Genomic DNA, 9,836 nt, shown 5'->3' with positions numbered 1-9,836 from the left:
CAACTTCTACTTTCATAATTTTCGTATCGGTACTCTAATTACTCAGCTAGTTAATAAATAATTTCCCAAAAATATTAAACCCAATAGTTTGATGTTTTCCACTGAAGCTCTGAAATCCAGCTAATAGAAAATGTGCGGCATTCAATATGGATTGCGGCTTGCATGATTGATTACTTTGGTTGCCTGCAGCTGATTTTCTAAACTTTGCCAATACAACGTGACGGAAAATTCAAATCACTCATCGTCCCAACGCCACGGTTTGGCGCAAAGTTTTTTCTTTGATTTTGGTTCCAAAGTTTGGTCTTACTTCATCTTGCCTTCAGCTATTTCATTTGAAGGCACTGGTGTCTAGCAGCAAGTGAGTCTGGGTGACTCCATTCGAATGTCTTTGTACGAGCGTGTGTTTATGTCTGTCTCGTCTTTTGGTGCACTGAAATCGCGAGGATGTTCCAAGTGTGAAAATTACTTTTGCCATGAAAGTGAATTTGTTGTGCTGTTGGTGAAACCTGCCTTGAATATTGATGACAATGCGTCGTCGCCGATGGCAGTTTGTGTGGTGAAAAAATGTAGTTGTGGGTTGGCAGTGTTTGATTGTCTTCGGTTTGCAGATAGGATTCTGTTATTTTTACAAACGCGTTTGGCATAAGTTAAATATTTTTAGAGTTTACCAAAAAACTTGCAATGGCAGTGAATACCTCTAATTTGGTACTTTTTTGACAAAAAAAATGTCTTTTTAAATTTAAGTGCTTAAGCCTTTCATTTGTCTTAATATATTGAGAGATTATTGCGAAAAATGGTTAAGAGCGAAGAACGTATCCAATAAATATAGAAGATATGATGAAATTTAGTAGGGATCCTGTACGATGACAACATGTGACGAGTCGATGATACGAGTTTTCGAGTGAAAGGTTCTGCGAAAGATTTATGGTCCTTTGACCATTGGTAATGAGGAATACCACAATCGATGGAACGAAGAGCTGTACGAGATATATGACGGCTACGCTGGCTAGGTCATACCGTTCGAATTGATTAAAACACTCCAGCTCTGAAAGTGTTCCCCGCAGTACCCGCCGGGCCAAGCAGAGGAAGAAGAAGACCTCTACTCCGTTAGAAGGCCAGGTGGAGAAGGACCTGGCTACACTTGAAAGCGAAAAGGAAGAACGACTGGCGCGCTTTTGTAAGCAATTTTTTGCTTAATAAAGTAATCAACAGATTTTTTTAATTAAATTTCCAGATTATTCATGTAAATTATTTTCCGAAAATTTGTCTATTATTGCTTTAATTGAACTTATTAAAATTTTATTTACGAAAGAACGCATTTGATTTGCACTTTCGAATGATTTTTAATTATTGGCATATCCTATTGTCGAAGGTTATCAATTAATTTGTGACCAATATATGTTGCTGTTGCTGTAGATTTCATTGTATGCCAAATAATGGCAGAAACTTAAACGCAATTGTTGTTGGCTACAACTCAAGGAAAATTGAGAATATTTGAGCTGGAGCGAACATACACAAATTCACAAGAAAGTGAACAATACAAATGTGAACAGGATTTAATTGTTGAATAGGCATGCACACATAGTTATATAGGGTGGGTTTTTTAGAGGCATACTATTACATTGAGGAATAGCTGTCAAACTAGCTGTCAAAGTGACTTTTCTGATCAGTAAACCATACACCTGCATGACATAGAAGAATTATTGACAACACATATTAAAAACTCAGGTTCTCTGCAGTAAACTTACGCCTATATTTTAACCATCAAAACATCTTTACAGTTGAGGCATATTTCTGGCTTGAAAGCTGTGGAAATAAGCAAAATTGTTATATGTGGAGTGAGGAAAAATCTGAAAATATATTCCCTGGCATGCAGAAAAAACTATAGACTTGACTTTTTGGTCAAAGTAAATGGCCTCAGCTGGACGGTGCCTTAAGTTAATGAAACTACCTCTCTAATGGAACGAAATTTTGATTGATCATTCAATTCATATCTAGAAATGGATTTATCAATTCACCAACTAGTTTCGGTAATTAGTTTGCAATTTTCGCTTGAAAAAGTTTAGATGAAATCGACAGATGATATTCTGGAACGGTAGCCACTAGGCTATTACTACGAAATTCTACAGAAACACTAACCATTTGTTGTGCTACACGAGCTGATACAGCATCGTCTCCGCAAACCTTACAAATTTCATCGGTGGCTGGCGTGGCATTATTACCTTTTTTTATACAAAAATTTCAACATATAGCGTAGTTCTTCAATATTTTCACTAATTTTTAAACAGCTGTGATTTTTTTCTTAGTTCCCCAAATTCAATTCGTTTTTGGTTAAGCGAAGCTTAAAATCTAACCTTACCAACTCTATATGGTATGACACAATGTGATTGGTAGGACTGGAGAAATACGACTGCAACGACATCTATTGACAAAATACGAAAAGACTTTTTCGACTACTCAATATTAACCATTTCAATTTTTTTTGTATTTTATAAAAAAAGATTTTTAACCATCTAAAAAATTATCCTATACTATGCGAAGTAACTGTTGTTAGAATATATGAAAATTTTCCTGGCTTATATGTAGTTATTTGTAAATACATATATACTTAAATAATGCTATGTATATTAATACATATATATAGTCTGCATATAGAGTATGCTTCGACTAACCTCGTGTAAATTGAATTTCATCTTGATTGCTTCCAAAGTACCACAGCTTTTGGCCAGCATTTATGAAAATTTGAGTATTGAAAATATATGCTTAATTAATTTACAATTACTCCAATTAAATCACAAGAAAATTGAAGATTAATTAAATTAGTAAGGCATGGCTTGAATATAGCAATAAACTGGCATGTCTTTTCGAGTAAATCTCATTGGAATTTGGAAAGTTGGGGGGAAATAGTAAATTTCAATTGTAATTATTTTTTGATTAAGATATTTAGTTTATGAATTTGATAAAAAAAATCAAAAAATACATTTAAAAATATTTTTTTCAAATACAAATTTTTTCATGGAATAGAAATGCTTGCTCCAAAAAGATTTCCATGCCAGGGGTGGGCTTCGGCTGCTACTAAAACTATATCAGAGATATAAGGCTAACAGAAAAGGGTGCACAAGTTATCCAGCTGTATAAAGCAAGTTTTGAAAAAAGTCAAAATTAAATTTAGATTAATTGCAATAATTAAGTTTTTGCATGAAAAGAGTCTCCATGGTTAGCACAATATACAGCTAAATCAGATTTTATAATCAGAAAGAGGCGATCAATTATGTTTTTGTTGTTGTAGTATCAGAAAAAAATTCTTAAAATAATTTTAAATAATACTACCGAGTACTTGGACGGATATACTAAATGCGTGTCCGTTCTGGTTACGTAGACCGTTTTGGCGTGCGAATGGGAGATCAATTATGTCATTATGTTCGTTTCCATCGAGCTGAAAGTTTGGATACATCCTTTTCTTCTCAAGCAGATGTTAATTTGTCAGAATGGCCCATATTGGACCTCTATAGCATATAGCTACCATATAAACTAATGGATTAAAATTAAGTTCTTGTATTAGAATGTTTTTTAGTTGACATGATGTCTTCACGAAATTTGGTTTAGATTATTGTCGAAGGCAACGCTATAATTTGCAAGTATATTGTTTAGATCGAACCACTATAGCATATAGCGAGGCCTTAAATTTGATCAGTTCTTCTTATATGGAAATATTTTTATTTTTAAAGGGTATTAAGCACGAAAAAATTAGAATTTTCAGTACTTTTTTTTTGTTATTAAATCAAGTTATTTTACAAAAGTAGTAATATGGCATTATTATAGAATGTGTTGACCTGAAGTTACGAAAATTTCAAAAAAAAAATTTAATTTTCAAAGTTATAGTTGTTTGTGTTGACCCAGTTACAGTTGTCACCAGTTCAAAAAACATAGTTTTGGAAAAAACGCGTTTAAAGTTTGCCTTTCTTGCTGTGAAGTGTCCGTGCTCTTTTTGTTATTTGTCGAATAACTCAAAAACTAATTATCGGATCAACGTGAAATTTTTAGAGAATATTTTTAAGATATTACACTTAACGAAAATGCAAAATTTTTTGAAAATTCTAACTACCACTAACCCCTTAAGGCTTTGGTGCAGCCGAAATGAAAGTTTTTTCTTTATTTTGAAAAAAATATGCGTGTACTTGGTAGAAGCTGAGTTACAAAATTTTTCTTCCACTAAAGCTTTTTTTCCATTTTTGAACTCAATTTCTAGCTTCGTATCTATTTATAACCAGCATACATACATATATGAAACTCTCTATAAATCAAAATTCTCATTGCACTTCAACACCCTTGCGCACACACAACTTGCATATACACATGAGTAAGTATCAATTTCCGAAGTGCAGCACTTCAATGTAGAAGACTACTCCATGTTGCACATGTATCATCAATAATCTTTAACAGCGACAGCCACTCACAAAACAGTATGCTTGGTGTTAGTGTTAACAATAACAAAAGCGAATGTTATTAAACCGCAGCATGCAAAATAAAGATAATATTAATACGCCAAAAAGTATGCTATAAATTTCATTGTTTCACACATTGCACTGAAGCACTGCGCTGACGGCGGTTGGCATGGGAAAAATTTAAGAGAATAACGTGACAGTTACATACGTACAAACATTTATTACAATAATATGTAGTTGCAACTTACTGTGGCATGTTTGTTTACGCTTTAAGTGTATACTACAGAGTATATGTATATTAAATATAATTTTTGTGTGTTAGTATGCGTGCATTTTGTTGTTTTAAAGGGTATATCCAAACATTTGCAGTGTCTCTTGGTGCTTTGTTAGTTATTTTTACAACAACAACATTAACAACCTTATTGTCACAACCATTTCACGCCCACCACAATTCACGTTTTTACGATATTTTGTTGCTTCTTTTCTCGTACTTTATATAAAGGGATAAACGGCTTTTTAACACATGCCCAACAATAACACTCTTGACTCCTCCAAAAAACACATACGCATTTTCGCACTTGCAACATACACACTTGTCACTTTATAATATGTGTTGCTGTGTTGGTTTATTGCTGATGCCTAAGTGTTGTGGTTGTGGTAAAATAAAGTACTGCAATAAAATATAACAACAATATTCTCAGCGGCAACAGCAGCGGCAGCACCAGCACTTGCGATGAAGACATGTGGCATGAGGCAACATCAAGTCATTCACTTTCAACGCTCTTCCTTCCCGAAAATGTATTCTTTTATTGTTGTCACTCATATACTTACACATACACATACTTGCGATACGGTCTATTTGATTAGATGCTCTTGACGTCCATGGCGTATACGCAACACACCCATTTTCAACACCATTTACAAAGGCACAAATAAACACACAAACAAATCTTTATTGTACACTTACACACGCACAAGTACAACTTCTCTGTACACACATACATATTTACTGAAGTCACTTGGATTGGAGTTTCGATTTTGAAAGCGAGAGTAGCGAAATGCTGTTGACATTTCAAGTGCTGCGTGCGCGCAATTTTCCTGATATTTTTGTACTCCCCTCCCCCTCTAACTTGGCTCTTCCTCGCATGGTTTTTATTGTCATTGTATTTGCTAGTAGCCGACTGCTGTTGTCAATAGCGAAGAATTGCGGAAGTAATTGACAGCGTCAAGTACTAAATAATGAAGAGCGTAATTTACAAGATGTTGTTAAATTAACTCAAAAAGTGTTGGGGATTTAAATACATATTTAAGTAAGTAATTGACTTTACAGTAATTATGCGTATATATGATTTGTTAGAGCAATTTGTGTAGGAAGTTAATTAAATAGGAATAATGTGGCTTTCCGTGTTAAAATAATGAAAGCAGAAGAAATTCGACTTGAGGTTGGTATACACACAATTTTTGGACTATTTGCGGCATACATAGGCACATAGGCGTTAAGTAGAATTAAGGGAATAATAATATTTGATGCTATTGATGCATGATTGGGTGATTATGCCATTTGTAGACTGGTTGAGAGAAATGTTAAAAAATTTTGTAACATAGCCTCTATGATATCGTGACGGATGATGAACTGTGAAATTAGGCGTAGTAGCTTGAAAGTAAACAGCAATCGACTGTATAGTTGTTTCAAAAAACCCGAATCCAAAAAAAGCTGTTTTCACAGAGAAGTAAATGGTTGCCGGTTTTGTTTTTTTTTTGGAACAACTCTCAACCATACCACGATAATAACGCAGAGCAGTAAATTCTGAGTTGTCTTTAAAAAAATTAGGAAAACCGACTGCCAAAGACGGATCACTCTTTACCACCATAATGTGAGCTCTCAAACATCGACTGAACCAATTGCAATTTTGCGGTTTTCGAAACATCAATTTGATAAATCATCCGCCTTTTAGTCCTGAATTGGCACCGAATGGGTTCTTTTTATTCGCGCACGTAAAAAATAATCTAATAGGTCATAGGTTAGTTTTTGAACCCCTGAAGAGGCGATTGATTCGTTCAGAACGCATGTTTTGCAGATACCTCAATCAGAGTGGCAAAAGTGCTTCGACAATTGGTTCAAATGTAAACAAAAGTATATAGATCTTATTGGAGAATATTTTGAAAAACAATAAAGCGATTTTCGATTACTAATATTTGTTTTTTGTTTTCCAATACTTTTAAAAGGCAACCCTCGTATACTTACGATATATGTATATTATCAGTGGCGGATTCAAAGAGGGAAATAATGCTAAGATACCACTGAAGTTACAAAGTGAAGCAAACGAATGCAGATTAAATTGTTAATATATCCAATTAGATCCGTAACTGAAAGTGCTAAATTTGAAGCGAGGTGGCTTGATAGAGAACTTGAAATAGGTGCTGCATTCTGCTCCATCTTTGATATATTCGATTAATATATTCTTCGCGGTTTATCTTTCAAGTCTTCCAACATAGAAAAATTAGTAACTGGAAAAATAAGGAAACAGCAACAATTTATAATTGGGATTTTTTGCCTTCGTGATTTTTTATCTCTAACTCATTCACTCAGAAAGAATCGATCGATATGAGAAAAGCATCAAATATGATAGAGGCGCTGCTTGTAAGACAAAAAGCTAAGAAATATTTTCAATCCATTTATTCAGATACGAAAAATGGCGCCAGAACTGAAAGTTGACGAAGAAAAACGAAGAGTCTGCGTGAGGTCTCAGTGTACATTTTTCTGTAAAATTATGTGCTTTGAAAACCAAAGAAATTGAAAATCTTATTGACTGTTTGATAAATAGATTTAAAGGATAATGACAACGTCATGCATTGGGGGCAGAAGCTAAAATCAAAAGACAACAAGTTACCGACTACTGCATAGGAAACGTTGAAGAACTGCGATGTAGACCTATACCTCATAATTCATAGTTTTATTCGCATATTCTTTAAACTCCTTGTGAGGAATGCTGGCTTTTTCGACGCTTCGCCGCATAAAAACGTGGCTGAGGATGAACATGCTTCAAGATAGATCGATTGGTTTGGCGTCCCTGCACACGCATCATGACATTGAAGTCACTACAGAAGGAGTTCTCCAAAGATTCTCAAAACTTAGTCCACATTGTTATGTTTCGCGTATTTTGTTTTATTCAATACACGAACTGACTACAGTATTATACTTCATTGCAATAAAGGCACGTCTACGATTTATAATGTGTTTTTTCAATTTATTAGAATTTGAAATTTACCACTATAATATTAAACTGTAAAAATACTACATATTATAATTAATATAATAATCTTCATGTTTCAAGTAAATTTTTATTTCCCACTACCAAAAACAAAATAAATAATATATTATATATTATAAAAGATAGAATGTATTATAATTTAACACTATATCATAGAATAAAATATAATAAAACGAATAATAAACAATTTATGCTTGCATTTGATATAAAAATCCTTTGTCTCTCTGCTTATTATTACTTCTAGTTATTGACTTTCTTATGTCCTTTATGCGCTTAGTTTTTTATATCATTATTTTTCTATATCCTCCAGGCAAATCTATGTCGCTATGGCGGTAAAGAAGTGGAACAAAATATAAATAAGTGTCAGCTATTATCATGAAAATATCAGTAATGCTCATTTATTGCTTTGCCTTTTCTCTTTCCTTTTTTCCGACAACATTCCATTTGCCTTTCTAACGGTTTGTGCTTTACTATTTGCTTTTTTAGCTTCTTACTTGTGGCTTTTTGCATCAATTGTTTCGAGAAATCCACTAAGTCATTCAAGCCATTGAGTATACCCACGGGAGTTGCGTATTTATTTTTATCACTACATTGCTGTTATTGTTATTATTATTGTTGTCATTGTGGCAAAGTAATATTATTGATATTTTTACTTTATAGTATTTCTTTGTTAATGCTCTATGCCTTACTTTTTTGGTTGAGCTCAGTATTGATCTTACGATTGTTTTGCTTAACTGACTGATTTGGGGAAATATGTTTCGAGTGACTGTTAAAATGTTACCAAAAGAAATGTAGCTATACTCTCTCCAGCTATGTACTCGTATATGTATGGAGCGACAGAATCGTACTCTAAATATATACATACATACATACATATAAATAACATATAAAAATTTGAAGACTAAAAACTTTCGAAAATTTCCTTGGTCTTGCTTGAAAAACACATTTCGACGTTTGGTGTTGCCAGAATGATAAAGTTATTTGAATATATGTATATTTCTAAAATTTGTATTGAAAAATCAAATTAATAGATAAAACAAAAATAGGTAAAATACTTTATTATAGTATAATTTTTATTATAATTTTTTTTTCAGTATGTAAATTGCACAATATGATTTTTCCAAATGGAAAAATTGCTCAAGATGAAAGCATTTTTTTAAACTTATTTAGTTTCATACTCAAATTGAAATATTTTATTTATTTAACACCTTCGTTTAATGAAATTTTGAAATAGTTGGCAACCCTCTTCAAAAAAGTACTTCAAATGCAAGCTCTTCGAATACTTCTCCGTTTGATATCCCTTTAGTAATGTTATTTATTATATCATCGAGTTAAAATGTTCAAATAGTTGGCAACCCTGTTAAAATTATTACCCATAGAAATCTTTCTTAATTCTCTTTATTTAGAAATTTGTTTTGTAACAATTCAACTATATTTAAAATTTGATTAAAGTGCAACTTTTACCACAACGGACCGGCGTTCTAAGCTTTCTAAGTGAGACTACTGTTGCGGTGGACCTTTCATCCTAATCTAAAAACCTTCAAAAAGCTGGTAACCCCTTCAGGATCTTCATAAACATATTTAGTTTTTAATGTTTCTTTATTTTAACTGTTTTTTACTTACAAACTTCGAAAAAGTGGCAACCATTTAATTTTTTTGTTGTAAAAAATCTCTGAAAAAATTATAAACTTTCTTAAACAAATTTAGTTTGTAATGCTTTTTCTTTATTTTAAATTTTCTTACATAGAAATACCCAATAGGTGGCAACTTTATAATTTTTATTTTATTGTAAATTAGTGTAGTTTTACCTTTCACTAAAAAGAGTGATAGATTTCCATAAATATATTTAGTTTGGATTTTTTTTATTTTAACTGTTTTTGACTTAGAAAATTCAATTGGGTGGCAACTTTCTAATTTTTATTTTATTGTAAATCATTCTAGTTTCGCAACTAATAATTCCAAAAAAATCAGTGTAAAGAGTATTCGTATTCACTATAATGGCCTCTTTGTATTACGAACGTGACGTAACGTGATTTCGTTGGAGGTATTTCGTAAAATAAATTTTTTTAACAAAAATTATCTGTTTATAAAATTTCATTTAAGTAAAAAAGTTACTAAC

The sequence above is a fragment of the Bactrocera dorsalis genome, chromosome 4 (genome assembly GCF_023373825.1).
Source record: "Bactrocera dorsalis isolate Fly_Bdor chromosome 4, ASM2337382v1, whole genome shotgun sequence".
Classification (NCBI taxonomy): Eukaryota; Metazoa; Arthropoda; class Insecta; order Diptera; family Tephritidae; genus Bactrocera; species Bactrocera dorsalis.
The sequence above is the reverse complement of the archived record's forward strand: the minus strand, read 5'-3'. Positions refer to the sequence as shown.